The 16,595-nt window shown below is 40.9% G+C and overlaps 1 long non-coding RNA gene across 1 annotated transcript in view; it reads right to left on the minus strand.

Moving 5' to 3' along the window:
- LOC137528297 (uncharacterized) overlaps positions 1-16,595 on the minus strand; it is a 185,702-nt gene that overhangs the window by 129,336 nt on the left and 39,771 nt on the right. The window lies entirely within an intron of this gene.

Below are 16,595 nucleotides of genomic sequence, written 5' to 3' on the forward strand. Positions count from 1 at the left end.
GGAATGTGGGGGGCCTTCATAATTAAAAGATTGCAGAGTATGTTTCCTTTAAGAAGGTTAAACAGCACAACATGAAAGGACATTTCTAAATATAAACTACAATCAAAATATCTGCCCTGCTTGACTCCTCAAGGACTTTCATCCTTGCTTCCTTTGTGGTCCCATAAAAACAACACCTGGACCCATGGTGAGTGGGATACCTTGAAGGTTTGGTGAGATACTGTCTTTCTGCTATGGCTGCTTTGGTGCATAACTTTAATCACCTTTCTTTGCAGTTTTAGTGCAATTATGGGCAGCTGCTTGTGCTTCCGTCCTGACTGTCTTGGATTGTGTTTTGCCTGGAAGGTTTGTCTCCTAAAATAATAGTTAGCAGTTGATATTCTTGCCATCTGAGGTGTATGAATGATTTTTGCAGCATATTCCTATGTTACACCTCAATGTAGCCGCTGTGTGCTTGATGCCATAGTGATTGTTGCTGGTCTTTATACAATAAAAAAATCTGGTGATAAAAATAAAAAGTACCCAGCATAAAGTCCCAGGGTATCTGCACCCACAGTCTGCACCTATATTAGCCATAGTAAAAATATGCGGAGCTGGGACCATACGTATAAGTTACATGACAGACTAGATTTGTTATTTTACCAACAGACAGTTATGTACCACAATGCTGCATAAAATTTATATGCATCATTCCCCCTATTAAATCTTTCTTTAAACAGTCAACAACACAGCTGTAATTGCTTGATCTTGGTGGAAGTCTTGTGCAAACACATTACTCTAGTAGGAGCTTAGATAACCCTTTAGTGTCTCATTATAATACCTGCAAAAAGCAAAAAGACTGAACATTTTGCAAATCTGGTCAGCCAGGTGAGATGACACTAGCAACATATGTCCCAACTCCAGTCCTCAAGGGCCATATCCATGCCAGTGTTAAGATTGGACAGAACAATGAAGACATGCAATCTACTTGGTGAGCTACACCTTTCCTGATTCAGCCCCATCAACTTATTTGTGCTGTGACAAAAATGTGTGAGGACCTCTGCCCTTGAAGTCTGACACCCCTGAGGTATGTAGAACATGGCAGAGATTAGGTCAAGTTGAGAAAGCTGGCCGTGGCTGCGCAGTCCGCATACACGTTAATGCGGCTGCACAGCTCTAGGGCCTCCCCCCACGATCCACGCTACTGTGCATGGATCGGGGGGGAGGCCCTAGAGCTGCGCAGCCGCACTAACGTGTATGCGGACTGCGCAGCCACGGCCATCTTCGGCGGCCATATTAGGAGAGGAAGGAAAGCCCGACCCCATCTGTGGGGTCGGAAGCGGCACGGGGTGCTATTGCACTGTGGGGACCCGGCAGAACTGCACGGAGGGTGCGGATGGCGTCCTCCGTGCATTTAAAAATAATTAAGGTACTTCTCTTTTCTAACGTATTTGGGCTCATAAGTCCTTTAACCATTTCAGCCCGCGGGGATTTTTCACCTTATGCATCGGAGCAATTTTCACCTCCCATTCATTCGCTAATAACTTTATCACTACTTATCACAATTTATTGATCTATATCTTGTTTTTTCCGCCACTAATTAGGCTTTCTGTGGGTGGTAAATTTTGCTAAGAGCCACTTTACCGTAAATGCATTTTAACAGGATTAATAAGAAAAAAATGGAAAAAATTCATTATTTCTCAGTTTTCGGCCTTTATAGCTTTAAAATAATCCACGCTACCATAATTAAAACCTATGTATTTTATTTGCTTATATGTCTCGGTTATTATACCATTTAAATTTTGTCCCTATCACAATGTATGGCGACAATATTTTATTTGGAAATAAAGGTGCATTGTTTCCGTTTTGCGTTCATCGCTATTTACAAGCTTATAATTTAAAAAATATTTGTAGTATACCCCCTTCAAATGCATATTTAAAAAGTTCAGACCCTTTGGTAACTATTTATGTCTTTTTTTTTTTTTTATTGTAATGTTTTTGTTTTTTTTCATTAACATTTTTATTTGGGGAATATTTTGGTGTGGGGCATAAACAGTTAATTTTTAATGTTGTTATCTGTGTAAATTGTGATGTAAAATATGTGTAGCTGTAGTTTTACTATTTGGCCACAAGATGGCCACCTTCATTTTTTTTTCCCATCCTTGTACTTCCTGCTAAGCGGAAGTACAAGGGCGATGCGGAACTCTCTCCGGGCAGAAGAACTGAAGCCTCACAGGTGAGCGCTTCGGTTTTTCTGCGGGGGAAAGGGATCGGTGATCGGGAACCATGTTCCCTTTCACTGATCCCAGGGCTACCGGGCGGCACAGCGGGGATGCGGGGGCGCGCCTGCGATCGCGGGCGGGAGCGCGCCCAAGCGCGGGAGCGCTGCAGAGCTGCCGCCCGGACGTGAGCTTCACATCCGGGCAGCGGAAATGGTTAACCACTTCACCACTGAGGGGGTTTACCTCCTGACCACCAGAGCAATTTTCACCTTTCAGCGCTCCTTCCATTCATTTGTCTATAACTTTATCATTACTTATCACAATTAAACGATCTATATCTTGTTTTTTCCACCACTAATTAGACTTTCTTTAGGTGGGACATTATGCCAAAAATTATTTTATTCTAAATGTGTTTTAATGGGAAAATAGGAAAAATGTGGGAAAAAAATGATTATTTTTCAGTTTTCGGCCATTATAGTTTTTAATTTATGCATGCTACTGTAATTAAAACCCATGAAATGTATTTGCCCTTTTGTACCGGTTATAAAACCGTTTAAATTATGTCCCTATCACAATGTTTGGCGCCAATATTTTATTTGGAAATAAAGGTGCATTTTTTTTCAGTTTTGCGTCCATCCCTAATTACAAGCCCATAGTTTATAAAGTAACAGTGTTGTACCCTCCTGACATAAATATTTAAAAAGTTCAGTCCCTAAGGTAACTATTTATGTATTTTTTTTATTGTACATTTTTAATTTTTTTTTAATTACAAAAAAAAAAAAAAAAAATTGGGAGTGTGGGAGGTAATGAGTTAATTTTTCGTGTAAAAGTAATTTATTTGTATGTGAAAAATGTGTAGGGTGTAGTTTTACTATTTGGCCACAAGATGGCCACAGTAACTTTTTCTTTTAATGCGACCTCCAAGCGTCCTTCCGGAAGCTTGGAGGAAGTACTTGGAGGCTGGGTAAGTGGTTTTTTTTCACAATGATCGCGCTGCTCATCGGAGAGCAGTGGATCATTGCGGGGCTTAGATCAACGAACGGGAATGGATTTTCCCATTCATTGATCTCCGGGTGAGCGGGCGGCGGCGTTTTTACTACCGGCGGGCAGCGTGTTTACGAGCGGGAGTGCGGACAGCGGCGGGAACGCGGAAAGTACGTATTTCTCCGTCCCTGGGGGTTAAAGGATGGAAAAAGGGACGGAGAAATTCGTACGGGCGGTGGGAAAGTGGTTAAGTAAGGACTAGTCAGCAAGTCTAACCAGCTTGTTAGCTACACCAGTATTGCTAAATATGTTTTCTGGCATTGTTCTACAATCACAACCTACCAAAACTGACATGCATTACAAGAAAAAATGTTCACTGTAGCTTTTCCTGCTTTTACAGAATTTTCCCTTTTTAATGTGTTTTTGTTCATTTTAATTCAACGCAGCTACCTATGTAAAGATCGATGAGACTTCTATATCATACAATGTTATTTCCCCATTAACCTTTAAATCGAACAAGCAAGGACTATACAGCAGTAATATGTAGGTCAGAATTGCTGGAACAGGCACAACTCTGTAGCTAAGAAAAGCTTGTTTGTACTAGGTGGAGGGGAGAAAAAACAATAACAAGTCCTGGGATTGCTGCCTCAGCATTACGCTGACTCTAATGCAGATCAGGGAGTTTGATGATTCAAAACTTTTTCTCAGGAAACTCCATTATTCTCAGACAGCTCTGTCCTCCCGACGTGAGATGAGAAACCTCTGAGCATCTGCTTTGGGCTTTTTTAGCTACTAGTTCTTGTGTTCATCATCAGATATTGGTCTTTAAGGAAAGAGTATGTTCAAATGAGTTATTTAAAAAAAAATGAAAGTTAAATTTATGTGTATTTGTGTCAGCATATTTTAGTAATATACAAAATAGTCTGAATTACAAAAAAGTATTTTACACTTAAACAAAGGTTACATATTTTAGGCTTTAAAAAAAGTGTGTATTATTTTCACATTTAAAGAGGAATTTAAACTGAGAATTGAACTTCATTCCAATCAGTAGCTGATAGCCTCTTTCCCATTAGCATTTTTTACCTTTTTTCGAATAGACTAAATCATTGGGGGAATTGGGTCTGCATGGCTGATATTGTGGTGAAACCCCTCCTACAGTGTGATGTCATGACCATGGTCCTAAAACTTGCTGTCTCAAAACCTCATTGCGTTGTAGGAAATAATGTATTTTCCAACTACCAAGGAAGCAATATCTCCCTCTGTGCATAGAACTCTCGGTAAACATAACATTCCGTACAGATCACCTGGTAGAACTCAAGAGGTCACCACCAGTGATAAATTTCAGAGTGTAAATCAAGTACAGGAAAGATTTCACAATGGGCAAACAATGACTAAATAATTTATACTGTAAGTGGATATTTTTTTCATTATCTATGTAATTTTCACTACCGCTCCTCTTTAATTTTTTTTTTCACTTCCATTTCAGTGTTTAGAAATTCCAATGTGAACCCAAGAAGAGTAGGGATACCATTTGCTAAAGAATACTGTCTTGATACAGGTAGAATATAGATAGTAAGAATGGTCAGAAGTGCTGCATTCCCAATTTGTTGAAATTTAGAAATTTTGCTCCAAATTTTTTAAAAATTCCAAATGTTTACATTGTGAAATTGTAAGATAATTGGAATTTATTGTGATTTTTTATTTTGATGTCCCTGGTCTTGAACTTGCTCAGTAGACAAATTTTGTTGCACAACTTTCCTATTGATGCAAAGAAATGTTTGTACATTACAAAAACACACTTCTCCAAAACTATTGGAATTTATATGTTGGAATTTCATGAATTCTGAATTTAAACTCCAAATTGCAAATTTCCAATCACTAGTGCTGTGTCTCCTTATGGGAACATTCACACTATAGCATTTGCGATCACATAGTGATTGCAAAGCACTGCATGTAGCACTTCTGGAGCGATTGTGATTTTTCAGTGATTTTCAGTGTGAAACATCTCTTAACCTCCAGAAGAAAAATAGAAAAACGTTATATGTCCACACCCATACTCAAACAATTAATTGTGCTTGATCCAGAACAGTTAATCTACAAAAGATCATTCAAAGAATAATGATGCACGGTAGCTGGATGAATTAAATGGTTTATTAAGGCCATCTCCATTCGCAGCCACATATGATTGAGGTCTTTTTTATTGGCTATGCCCCAAATAAAACAATTCAACTCATCCAGCTTGTGTATATCGCCCTTCTTTGAATTTTTGTAATGATCTGCTCAGCTGCCTGCGCAGGCAGGCAGCTTTTTGACCACTGTTCAGGTCTGCATTCTGCAGGTCTCTGGAAAAGAGACCTTTTGTCAGTTTTGCAGCTTGCTGCTGCTGAGGAATTTGCATACATTTGTCATGCAAATTGCCTAGCCACATCCTTTGTAGGCTTGCTCTATATATACCATGTGATTCCACAGTACTTCGCTGGTCATAAGGGTTTGTCCTGTGAAACACTCCTGGAGTGTCAGCCATGCTTATTGGTTAAAGATTAGCTTAGAGTAATTCTTAGGACTGCACTAGGCATCCTTGCTAGAGAAGTCAGGATTGTATTATTTGTATTGCCTGTTCTGTCTGTCGTGCTTGGATCGCACTAGCCTCTAGCGGTAGCGGCGGTGGATCCTCCTGATCTACTACTCCCTTGCTGTACTTGGATCACACTTGCTCTGGTGGAAAGAGCAGTGGACCCAGCTCGTTATGTTTCTATACTTGGATCACACTCGCTCTGGCGGAAAGAGCAGTGGATCCTGCTAGTGTTGAGCTGAAATTTTCAAAATTTTGCGTTACTATAATTACGCATGCGAAATTTGCTATTACGGCGCGAAATTATGGTAGCGTAATTGCCATTAAAATCGTAATTGATAATACTGTAAGTGTAATTTTCAACGCGTAATTTCGCGTTTCGTTCAAAACGTAATTTCACGTTAAACCATAACGTAATTTCGCATTTCTTCGTAATTTCTCGAATTTCGTAATTACTTGTTAGCTATATAAAGAAATACATTTTAATTTTGAAAATGAAAGTAATTTCGTTTATGGGAGGCATCTCTCAGTCACTTCTCGGCACTTCTGTCAGTCTCCTGTCCTCGCTGGTGCTGTAGCACGTGCAGGCAGCCTCTTCCCTTATGAGATTGCTCAACTTCCTGTTGTTTTTGTTCGCATTAGCCAATCAGAAGCGAATCAGCGGTAGTCAGACGAACGCTAACAAATTTTCGCATATGAACGCTTTTTCGCGTTAAATAATGTAAAAACTAAGCATGCGCAGTTCAAGGGTGTATTGACAAGAATGTTTCTACGCATAGAGCAAGCTTTTTCACAATAATTACACTGTGATCATTGACAGTAATATGAACTATCGCGAAATTACGTTATGTAACTACGCTTACAAATGGTTGCATGTAAGGCAAACGTAATTTCGCAATACCCACTGTAATGCGAAAGCTACGCGAAAATTACGCTTATGCGAAATTTCACGAAACCCTTCTTCATTACGATTATGTACTAACGGCCATAATCGTACTTACACTAATAACGCGAAATTTCGCGAAATCGTAATTAAGTCATTACGCTCACCTCTAGATCCTGCTAAGCTTTCTTGCTATACTTGGATCACACTTGCTCTGGCGGAAAGAGCAGTGGATCTTGCTAGCTCTGTTGCCTTACTTGGATCGCACTCGCTCTGGCGGAAAGAGCAGTGGATCGTATCTCTCACTTATTCCTGTTTTCGTGTATCTGTCTTGTCTGATACGAACGCTTGCTGGAGGCTCGGTGAGGTAACCGTTAAGCAAGCGCTCGCGTCCTCTGTTTCGTGTTTGTCTGTCGGTGGTTAGTTAGGCATGCTTGTCTCAGTTGTGCTTAACACACGGAGACCGCGCTGTAAACGCGTTCGCTGTTGCGAATGAGTGCGGTGTTCGCGTTTAGTTAGCGTTTGTTATTTTCCTTATCTTCTCATTGTATGATTTGCTGTGCCTTTGCTACTCTCATGCCCTGTCTTGCTTTAGCCTTGTGTCACCTCTGGCAATCGCCTCTCTCGCGATTGCGTTCCTACTTCGTATCTGCTGTTGTGTGTGCACCGTCGCGAGTTGGCGACTAGATTGGTGCACACACATACAATCTGTCCCTGTGCTCATTCTTATTCGCAATCGCTTCTCTTGCGATTGCGTTCTCTCTTGGTTTCCTCTGTTGTGTGTCCACCGTCGCAGGTTGGCGGCTAGATTGGTGGACATACATACATTCCTCATCTGTGCTTATTCGGTCTTGTGTCACTGTTAGCAATCACCATCTCTTGCGATTGCCTTCTCACCTGATCTTCATGGTTGTGTGTTCATCGTCGCAGGGTGGCGACTAGATTGGTGGACACACATACCCTCTGTCGCTTTGATCTCTCTCTTTCAGGGCTATCTTGCCCTGCGTTTCTTCCCTTCGTACAATTCCTGTCTGGCGTCTGTGGCAGGGCAGAGGATCTGTTCCTCTGCACTCCACAGCTCCATCTGCCGACAGGAATTCCCCTCTACAAGTGCGTTGCACCTTTTGCTGGGTTCTCTCAAATTATACGCTTGTGGAGGATTTCCGCAGTGTCAGCGCACGTCTTGTGCGATGACCACGGAGAGAATTCTACAATCGTTACAATTTTTACTAACCTCCAGGCCTGGCCTTGGGCATTTAAGGATGTCCATGCCCTAGTTTGTGTGCCTATTTATGGCTCCAAGCTCATGGTTGTAATCAGACAGGTGCATGGTGGTGCACAAGGTTGCATTGGAGTAGGTTTTTTGTAGTGTATGTTTGTGCACAGCATGGGATTTGGTTGGTGCATGCAGATTCAGGTGCCAGTATGAACACTTAGACCTGCCATAGGAGACTGACCAGTATTGGATCATTCAGTATAGTCACTGGATCAGTATCCCTGTGTTCCTAATTCCTTTTGTGACCCAGATGGCTGATCTTCACTGTTGTCATTGATCAACTTCCGCGTTTCTGACTACTAGAATAAAACATCCTTTGCAAGCAACTTCTACCCTACTGTGATGTCATGGCACGATTATATGATGATCCTCATAGCACAGTAACAGGGGAGGCTATGCTTCCCAACTTGCATAGCAAGCAGGTGAGTCAAGGAAGATCCAGCAGAACTGTGATGTTGGGCTAGAGATAAATCTTGGTGTGACAACTCTTTAAAATATGCGTTCTGCTCATAATTTCCTGCCCAGAATTAGTTGCAGCCACTGACAAAAAATAAATACAAGAGATAGTTGGATTTGCAAATTATTTTCAGAAAATCCATGGTTGTATTTGCAATTATAGGCAGACAGATAAAGACATTGATGTACCTCTTCTAGGATACAGTAAACCACCTGTGCAATGTCTTGTGGGAATTCCACACCTCCCACACCCAAATAAAAATAAGGGACAACTGCTCCTCCTGTAATTTATCTTGAAAAGACCTTTATTATAGCAGTAATGTGGCTAGACAGTTGACGTGCTTTTTTGACTTGCTAGGATCCTTAACAATGAGATATTTATCTAAAGAGAGGGAAGCCTCAGGATCCTTCTGAGGTTTTCCTCAGTGCTCTAATGCCCTACCTCACTGAGCACGGCCTCTTCCATCAGCGCGGCCACCCAAGCATGCCTGTGCATGGGCAGTAGCTATTAAAGCTCCATGCTACTGCACTTACAAGGCTGTGCTACTGTATGGCCACACTTGAAATAGGAGAGGAGTGTGGCCTCGATGTGGAGGGGGCCGCACTGACTAAGACGGGACATCTAAGCATGGAGGGAAACCTCAATAGGTTCCTAAGGCTTCCATCTCTTTAGGTAAATAACTCTTTTTGAACCCGAGTTTTAACTCAGGTTCCCTTTAATCATAGCTGAACTTGTTACAGACATAAGAATACTCATCCTAATTGGATGCAAAACCTGGAATCCAAAAGCATAGTATCAGATAATGTACACACTGAAACTGATCTAAGTGAAGTGGTTAAGTGGTCACAAGTGGTTACACAGAAAAAAACACTATATCTAGATGTGTTTAACAGATTAGGCTTAAGTACCACTTCAAATTCAGACCATGTGGAGCATGAATGTTTAATTGGAAAATCCAGTAAGCTTCCTGCATAAATAGTATCCTTTGCAGGTCACAAACTCTTGAAGAGCATGTTACTTATTAAATAGCTTGAAATGTAAAATTGCATTGCCCAGATTGATATTCACACATCTTTAATTTCAAGTAAACAGCATTTCCAAAAGAAGGTCAGAAATGACAGCTTCTATATTTCTCTCATGAATGATGATATGTAACCGTACACGACATGCATAGCATAATACTGCGTGTGCCATTAATGTGCTTTCATAGCTGTACATGTTGCAGCATTGTTTGCAGTTATTTTAACACAGTAATATTTCAGCATTTACAGAAAGTAAAACTGAAAGAAATCACAATCAAAATCGAACTAAAAGTCACAATCATCTGAAGTGTAACAAAGAATTAAGGTCACGAAGGCAGAAGTGTTACCTACTATTCCTAGGGATGCATGAGTTGGTAGCAATGACTCAAAGTCATTGAGCCTGCCATCTTGTCCACTCAATTTGACTAGATTTCATAAGAAATATAAAATTGCTTAAGCTGCTCATTACACTGCTCAGTGTAGTACAACACTTAAAGCGTACCTGAAGTGACATGTGGCATGATAAGATAAATCTACACATATAGTACTAGTCCTACTAAGAAATTATCTGAAGTCCCTTTCTGTTATCCAATCCAGAAAGAGTTAAGAAATTTGAGTTATCTGTGCAAAAGAGCCTGTTGAATAGCTTGTCAAAATCAGTCCAGTTTCCTGAAAAGTGAACAGAAGCCAAAAAGCTGATATATGTCAGAGAGAAGGGCGATCATAAGGTTTTACTGTGGAAAGGTTCAGAGGACCGTTACTTCTGCTAATTTTCAGCAAAGCAGAGTGTGGATTCTAAACTGCAACTTTGACTGTCTGATGCAATCTTAAAAATAAAAAATAAAAATGTTCCAATATGCCTTATTACCCTTTTAAGTGATACTGCCCAAAAATCAACTGAAGGTCTTGCAAGCATTTTGGGAATAATACAACCTTTGCAGACTCAATCAAATAGCCTGGAAATGTGTTATGTGTGTGACCAGCCTAACAATTTGTTCCATACTGCCATGTTAACAGATGGATTTAGATCTTATGAGTTATGAAATGTCGCATGGGATCTTTGCAAATGGGAGGCAGCACAGTGGCTTTCTTTGGTTTGTGTCAGTGCCTAACATTCCATAAACACAATGATAGGTTAATTGACTTCTTCCTAGACTATGGTAGGGAATACATTTCAAGATCCTTTGAGGAACACTGTCATTTCTAATATGAAGACATTAGCAGCATGATTTTGTTCATTTCCACCAACAACAAAAAACAACAAATCATTTAGCTTTATAAGAAAGAAAACATTTTGAAACTGGTACAATTTTTCCATGCAAGTAATGATAAAGATCAGAAAGAAAGTATACAACTTATTATATAACAAACTGAAACTTTGCAACTATCAGCTTGGTAATCTTCTGTAATACAGTAGGGTCACCTGAGCTGCAGACGCAAGGGCACAACCGTCACAGTGATGTATGTTGTAATTAAACTAAGTGGATTTGCACTTGTTAATTGGTGAATTGTTGAAACTCTCGCACAACAGGAGCTCATGAGGACAGAACTGGATAACCCTACACTAACTATCATTCGGAAGACTTCAATTACTGTATGATCATGGCCAATATATCTTGCAGTCTTTACAAAATTAGCAGATGTTGATAGCACTGTGTCATTGTCTACACTAATTCTGATTACAGGCTAGCCAAGGGTTCTTCTCTTCAAGTCCATTGATAAACTTCCATAAGAATATTGACTTTATGGAGTTTATGTGGCACATTTTTTTTAGCTATTCTGACTTTCACAGCCCATGGTAGAAGATGAAAAAAAAATAGACAGGATATTTTTACAGGGCAAAGAGACAATTTAAAGACTAGAGAGCTTTCTATAGTTGCAAGATACTAGAACTAAAATAAATAAATCCTTCCAGGACAAGTATTTGCATTATTAGGATTCTAATAAAGCTCATTGTAAGCTGTTAGGGCTTGTTCACACTACAAGAGCTTTTCTGAGCGCTTGTGATTTTTAAAGCTCTTGCTAATGTTATGCTATGTGAATGTGAAACACTGGAGCAATGTGATTTTGTAAAAATCCCCCATAGGATTGCATTAGCAAGAGCTTTTAAAATCTCTGGTGTTTAAAAGGTTCGGGTAGTGTGAATTAGCCCTTATAGAGATTTTAACACAGGTGATAGCAGTGAGCTTCTGGAAAATAATAGTGCAAGTAAAATGTTCAGACATGTACTTATATCATATCTTGACTACTGCAACATTTGTCCTTTGCAGCTTACCAGCAGCAAATAGGGTGGCACCTTTCCAGTTTTTTACTGAACTGTTTTTTGTTTTTGTTTTTTGTTTTTTTCATTTGTGTTTCTTCTGATGCTTTAGATCTTGCTCACACCTACCAATCTACTACCTACACCTGCCAAGAGTATCCATTTCAAACTCCTAACTCCTACTCCGAAAGCTCCCTGTAACGATCGGTGTAACACAGAGAGGATCTGATCATCGGTGATCTGCAGTATCACCGAAAATACAGATATATACCCGATTATTGATGATCTGCAGTATCACCGATAATCAGATATATTTCTAACCTCTGGACACCTGAGTAATATGAGTGTTTGTGCAACAGTAATACTTTGAGGAAAACACCAGTATAAAGGGTGCCAGGCAGTAAGAGATACTGCTCAGAGAACAGGTTCCTTCCAATGGTCTGATGCTCCCCAAGGGGCGGAGCCAGGCTGAGAGTGGGAAGGACCAGAGAGTGAGTGACACCAAAGGTGAAGTGTCACTGACAGGTCTGTGAACTATCTCCAAACAGGGAAGATAGTTCTCGAGATCGGACAGGCCAGGGGCTTGATTCACAAAGCGGTGCTAACCTACTTAGCACGTCTAAAGTCTTTAGACGCGCTAACCAGGGTGCTAAGTAGGTTAGCACCGGATTTCTCAATCAGATCGCGCGCTAACTTTGCGCGCGTAAAGTTTTACGCACGTAAAGTTTTACGCGCGCTAAGTCCCATAGGCTTTAATGGGCACTTCGCGCGGTGCGCCCAGCGCTCTGTGCAGTCCGCGCGTAATGTTTACGCGCATAAAGTTTTGTGCGCGTAAAGTTTTATGCGCAAAAAGCTTGTTTAGACGTGCTAAGGGGGTTTTCACAGGCGTGCTAACAGTTAGCACCGCTTTGTGAATCAAGCCCCAGGTCGGCAACAGACAGACAGATCAGATACAGAGACAGGAGACAGATTCGGAATCTAAAGACAAGCAGGGTTCAGCAACAAAGTATCAGATATAGCGAAGTACCAAATCAGAGATCAAGAGAGTGGTCAGGAAAGCAGAAAGTCATAACAGATAATAACAATGCCTAGTCTTAAGTGTGAGGTCCGTGATCATCAAAACCCTGGAACTAGTCTGATATATAACAGAGTGATAATACAGTTCCCTAGTCTTGGGTGTTAGTTTCTTGATCATCAACACCCTGGAACTAGTCTGAAGTATAACAGAATGGTAATACAGTTCCCTAGTCTTGGGTGTGAGTTCCTTGATCATCAACACCCTGGAACTAGCCTGAAGTAATAACACAGAAAATATCACAGATACTGACAAGGTCTGAGTTCTACCACGTAGTGATCGCAACGCCAGACACCAGAGAAATGACCAGCACCCAGTATATATACACAAGCGCTCTCTGGCACCTCCCCTAAGTGCTGGACCAATGAAACCTGATAGAATTGTCAGCTGATTGGCTGGATCAGCTGACACCCTTCTGACTGTCATAAAGGCTCTGCCTCTCAACGCGCGCGCGCGTCCTTCTGAACCTGTGTGGACTATCAGTCCCAGCCACACCAGACATGTGTTGTAATGTATCTGCTGGTTTGAATACGGGGCCAGCCGCACCGCTGTCAGAGCATGCGGCGGTTTCCCCGCGTTCAGCCATACTGCTAGTGGTAGGCCCATGCGTGCAAACCGCTGCGTCGGACGCGGAATCCGCCGCCTTGTTCACTGGGCATGCGGCGGTTTCTCCGCGCTCCGTCAGGCTAGTGAATGCCATGTTGGACGCGGAATTAGCCGCCTTACTCTGAGTACTTGCGGCGGCTTTTCCGCGTTTTCTCACACTCCCAGTAAACTGTTTTCTCCATAAATATTCTCCTAATGTTCTCATCCCAATAGCTCATGAAATTCTCCCAGCGTCAACCCTAGTAATCATCTCCTCAATCTTCTGCATGATTACATCTAGCATTTCATGAGCTTCTATCCTTCTCAGAAACTATATTTAACAGTGCATCTCTCTTACACCAGCATTTTAAAAAATCTCACTTCTTAGGACCTGAACACAATTGCACCCTTCTGTTTGTTTCTGTGCTGATTTCAGCAACACCTCAATGGTACGGACTTACATACGTACTTAAAAATGCACAGAAGTGGACAAAAGAGTGCTAGTGGGTTCAGGCCTAACACAAACATATAATCTATCCCACTACTAAATCTTGCTTTACGTGTTGCTTACAAAGGACTCACAGCTACCTCAAGTATTTTATTTAGTACTTCAACTTCTAGATTATAGGCTCCTAAAGACAAGACCCTGCCTTAATTATTGTTTTATATGTCCTACCCAAAAAGTGTGGCTCTGGCGATGCTCAGTTCAGCCCAGGGAGAGCCGAATGATGGCTCTCCCTGCTGCCGCTTAACTCCCCAACAGCGTTAAATACCATTCACCCTCCGAGTTGTTGCAACTCGGAGGGAGATGTAATTCGGGGTCTGGCAGCCACCAGAGCCCGAAATTACCGCTAGGCGGGGTGCGCAGCATAGCATTGCTGCTATGACAGCTCCCAGCTTCAGCGCACGGTGCTCAGCGCCACACATGAAAATAACTTGCTTTGAATTATCCAAGCCTTTATTATTTTCGGCTATACATTATGGACCTGTATAAAAATATTACTATTAATATTACTACTGCTGCTGATGATGATGATATCATTAGTAACAAAAACAACTTGAAAAACGATTGAGGATTGATGTGAACATAATTATGAAGTTTCATCTTCATGCAGATAAAATTTACTTAGCAGGAACACAACACTGAGAGAATTCTTGAGAAAGCGTACGTAAAGCTCTTATGAGACTTTCACACATGGATACATCACCTGGCCCATATATTGCACCAATGTTACACTGGTTGATATAGAGAACATGCAAGCCTAAATTATAGATGGGTTAATATCAGGAGAGAGTAGAAGAGAATACAGGCAATTAGAGAAGGTCAAACAGCGCAAAGATTTGTAGACAGAAATTGAGTGAATGGTGGGAAAAAGCAGTTGTTTTCCCGTGTGGTGGTCAGTACCCTTGGAATCAACTCAAGGGTCCTAAAAACTCATCTCGCTATCTTTGGCAGTGACCAAATTACCATTATTCAACTGTATACAGTATTGCTGGGAAAAGTCCACATCCTGACATGTAAAGTTCTTTATATGTGGAAATATCTTTGTTAAAGGACGACTGATGTGAGAAGAATATGGAGGTTTCCATACCTATTTCCTTTTAAACAATACCAGTTGCCTGGCAGCCCATCTGATCTATTTGCCTGCAGTAGTGGTTGAATAACACCAGAAACATGTGGCTAATCTTGTCAGATCTAACAATAATGTCAGAAACACCTGATGCATATGCTTGTTCAGGGTCTATGGCTAAAAGTATTAGAGGCAGAGTATCAGCAGGATTGCCAGGCAACTAGTATTGTTTAAAAGGAAATAAATATGGCAACCTTCATATCTCACTTGTTACAGTTGTCCTTTAAACATATTACTCATGTTCCATGTATTTTTTTTTAAGTAAAGGGGAATTTTGAGATATCAAAAAACGTGGTTCAGTGAAAGGTTAATAAGCAATTTCCTGTAATCAAATTGTGCTAGTTGTATCTAACGTACCACCCCTTGCATTCCTTGCTCATACTGCAGTGGTACGTTCATTTCCCATTTTGATAGCACAAGCGAGATGATATATTTGCAATCATTCTAACATTGGGTAATTGCTTAGAGAACAGCTTTTCTTCTTGTAGGCATAAATTCTCAATTAGAACCTTAATCGTAAATACAACATGAAAACTGCTTGTGAAACTCGGTATGCAATAAAATAAATAAATACAATGAAAATGCAGCAGTGAATATACAAAATAAATAAATAAACATAATTGTCACAATAAAAAGTGAAATATGAATTTGTGATAGATAACTTTGTAAGTTATTTACTGATGTACTTGTTACTTAGTCATACTATATTTTATATGATAATCCTATGTAGCTATAAACATTTTACACTATCGATACAGATATATTAAATCAGCCAGTAGTAGAGAAGATTGAGGCACTGTAGATTGCGAACCGTGTACATTTAATCACAATAGACAGACATTGGGGTATACAGTTGGAGTGAAAAGAGCCTGACAGTCATTTCACTTTAACCACTTGAGGACCGCGGTGTTAAACTCCCCTAAAGACCAGTCCACTTTTCCCTAATTAGGCCACTGCAACTTTTAGGGCTTGCTGCAAGGCCGCACAACTCGGCACACAAGTGATCACCCCCCTCCCTTTTCTCCCCACCAACAAAGCTTTCTGTTGGTGGGGTCAGATCGCCCCAAGGTTGTTTATTTTTTATAAATATTTATTTTATTATTTGTATTAAATTTTCTTATTTTTTTATTTATTCCCCCCCCCCCCTCCATCCTAGAGTCAGCCTATCACAGCGGATTGCTCCTGTGTCCCCAGTACAGCACTGCCTTAGATCGCAGCGCTGTACTTAACAGTCTCCGAGCGCCGGTCGCCGCTGGGAGACTGAAGGCAGAGTGGAGCCTTCCAAGCGGAGATGCGCATGCATTGGCAAGCGCAATCTCCTGCTAGCCTCATAGACAGCCGTTCACGCCAATCAGCTTGGAGCGGTCCTGGGGCTGCCACCACATTAACGCCAATTGGCGTGGAGTGGTCTAAGCTAGTGGTTAACAAAGCTTCCTCTTTCCTGCTGTAATTAAAGGTACAAGGTTTGCAATCTACAGTGCTTCAATCTTCTCTACTACCGGCATATTGTGTTGTATTTTACTGAGAGCACGTGGTTAATTGTACATAATCCGGTATTGCCTGTCGGTTTCCATCCAGCATCCACTACCAGCCTCTCTTTCACATGTATTGTGTATTGTTATTAGATATATTAAATCAGAATGAGCAAT

The sequence above is a fragment of the Hyperolius riggenbachi genome, chromosome 8 (assembly GCF_040937935.1).
Source record: "Hyperolius riggenbachi isolate aHypRig1 chromosome 8, aHypRig1.pri, whole genome shotgun sequence".
Lineage (NCBI taxonomy): Eukaryota > Metazoa > Chordata > Amphibia > Anura > Hyperoliidae > Hyperolius > Hyperolius riggenbachi.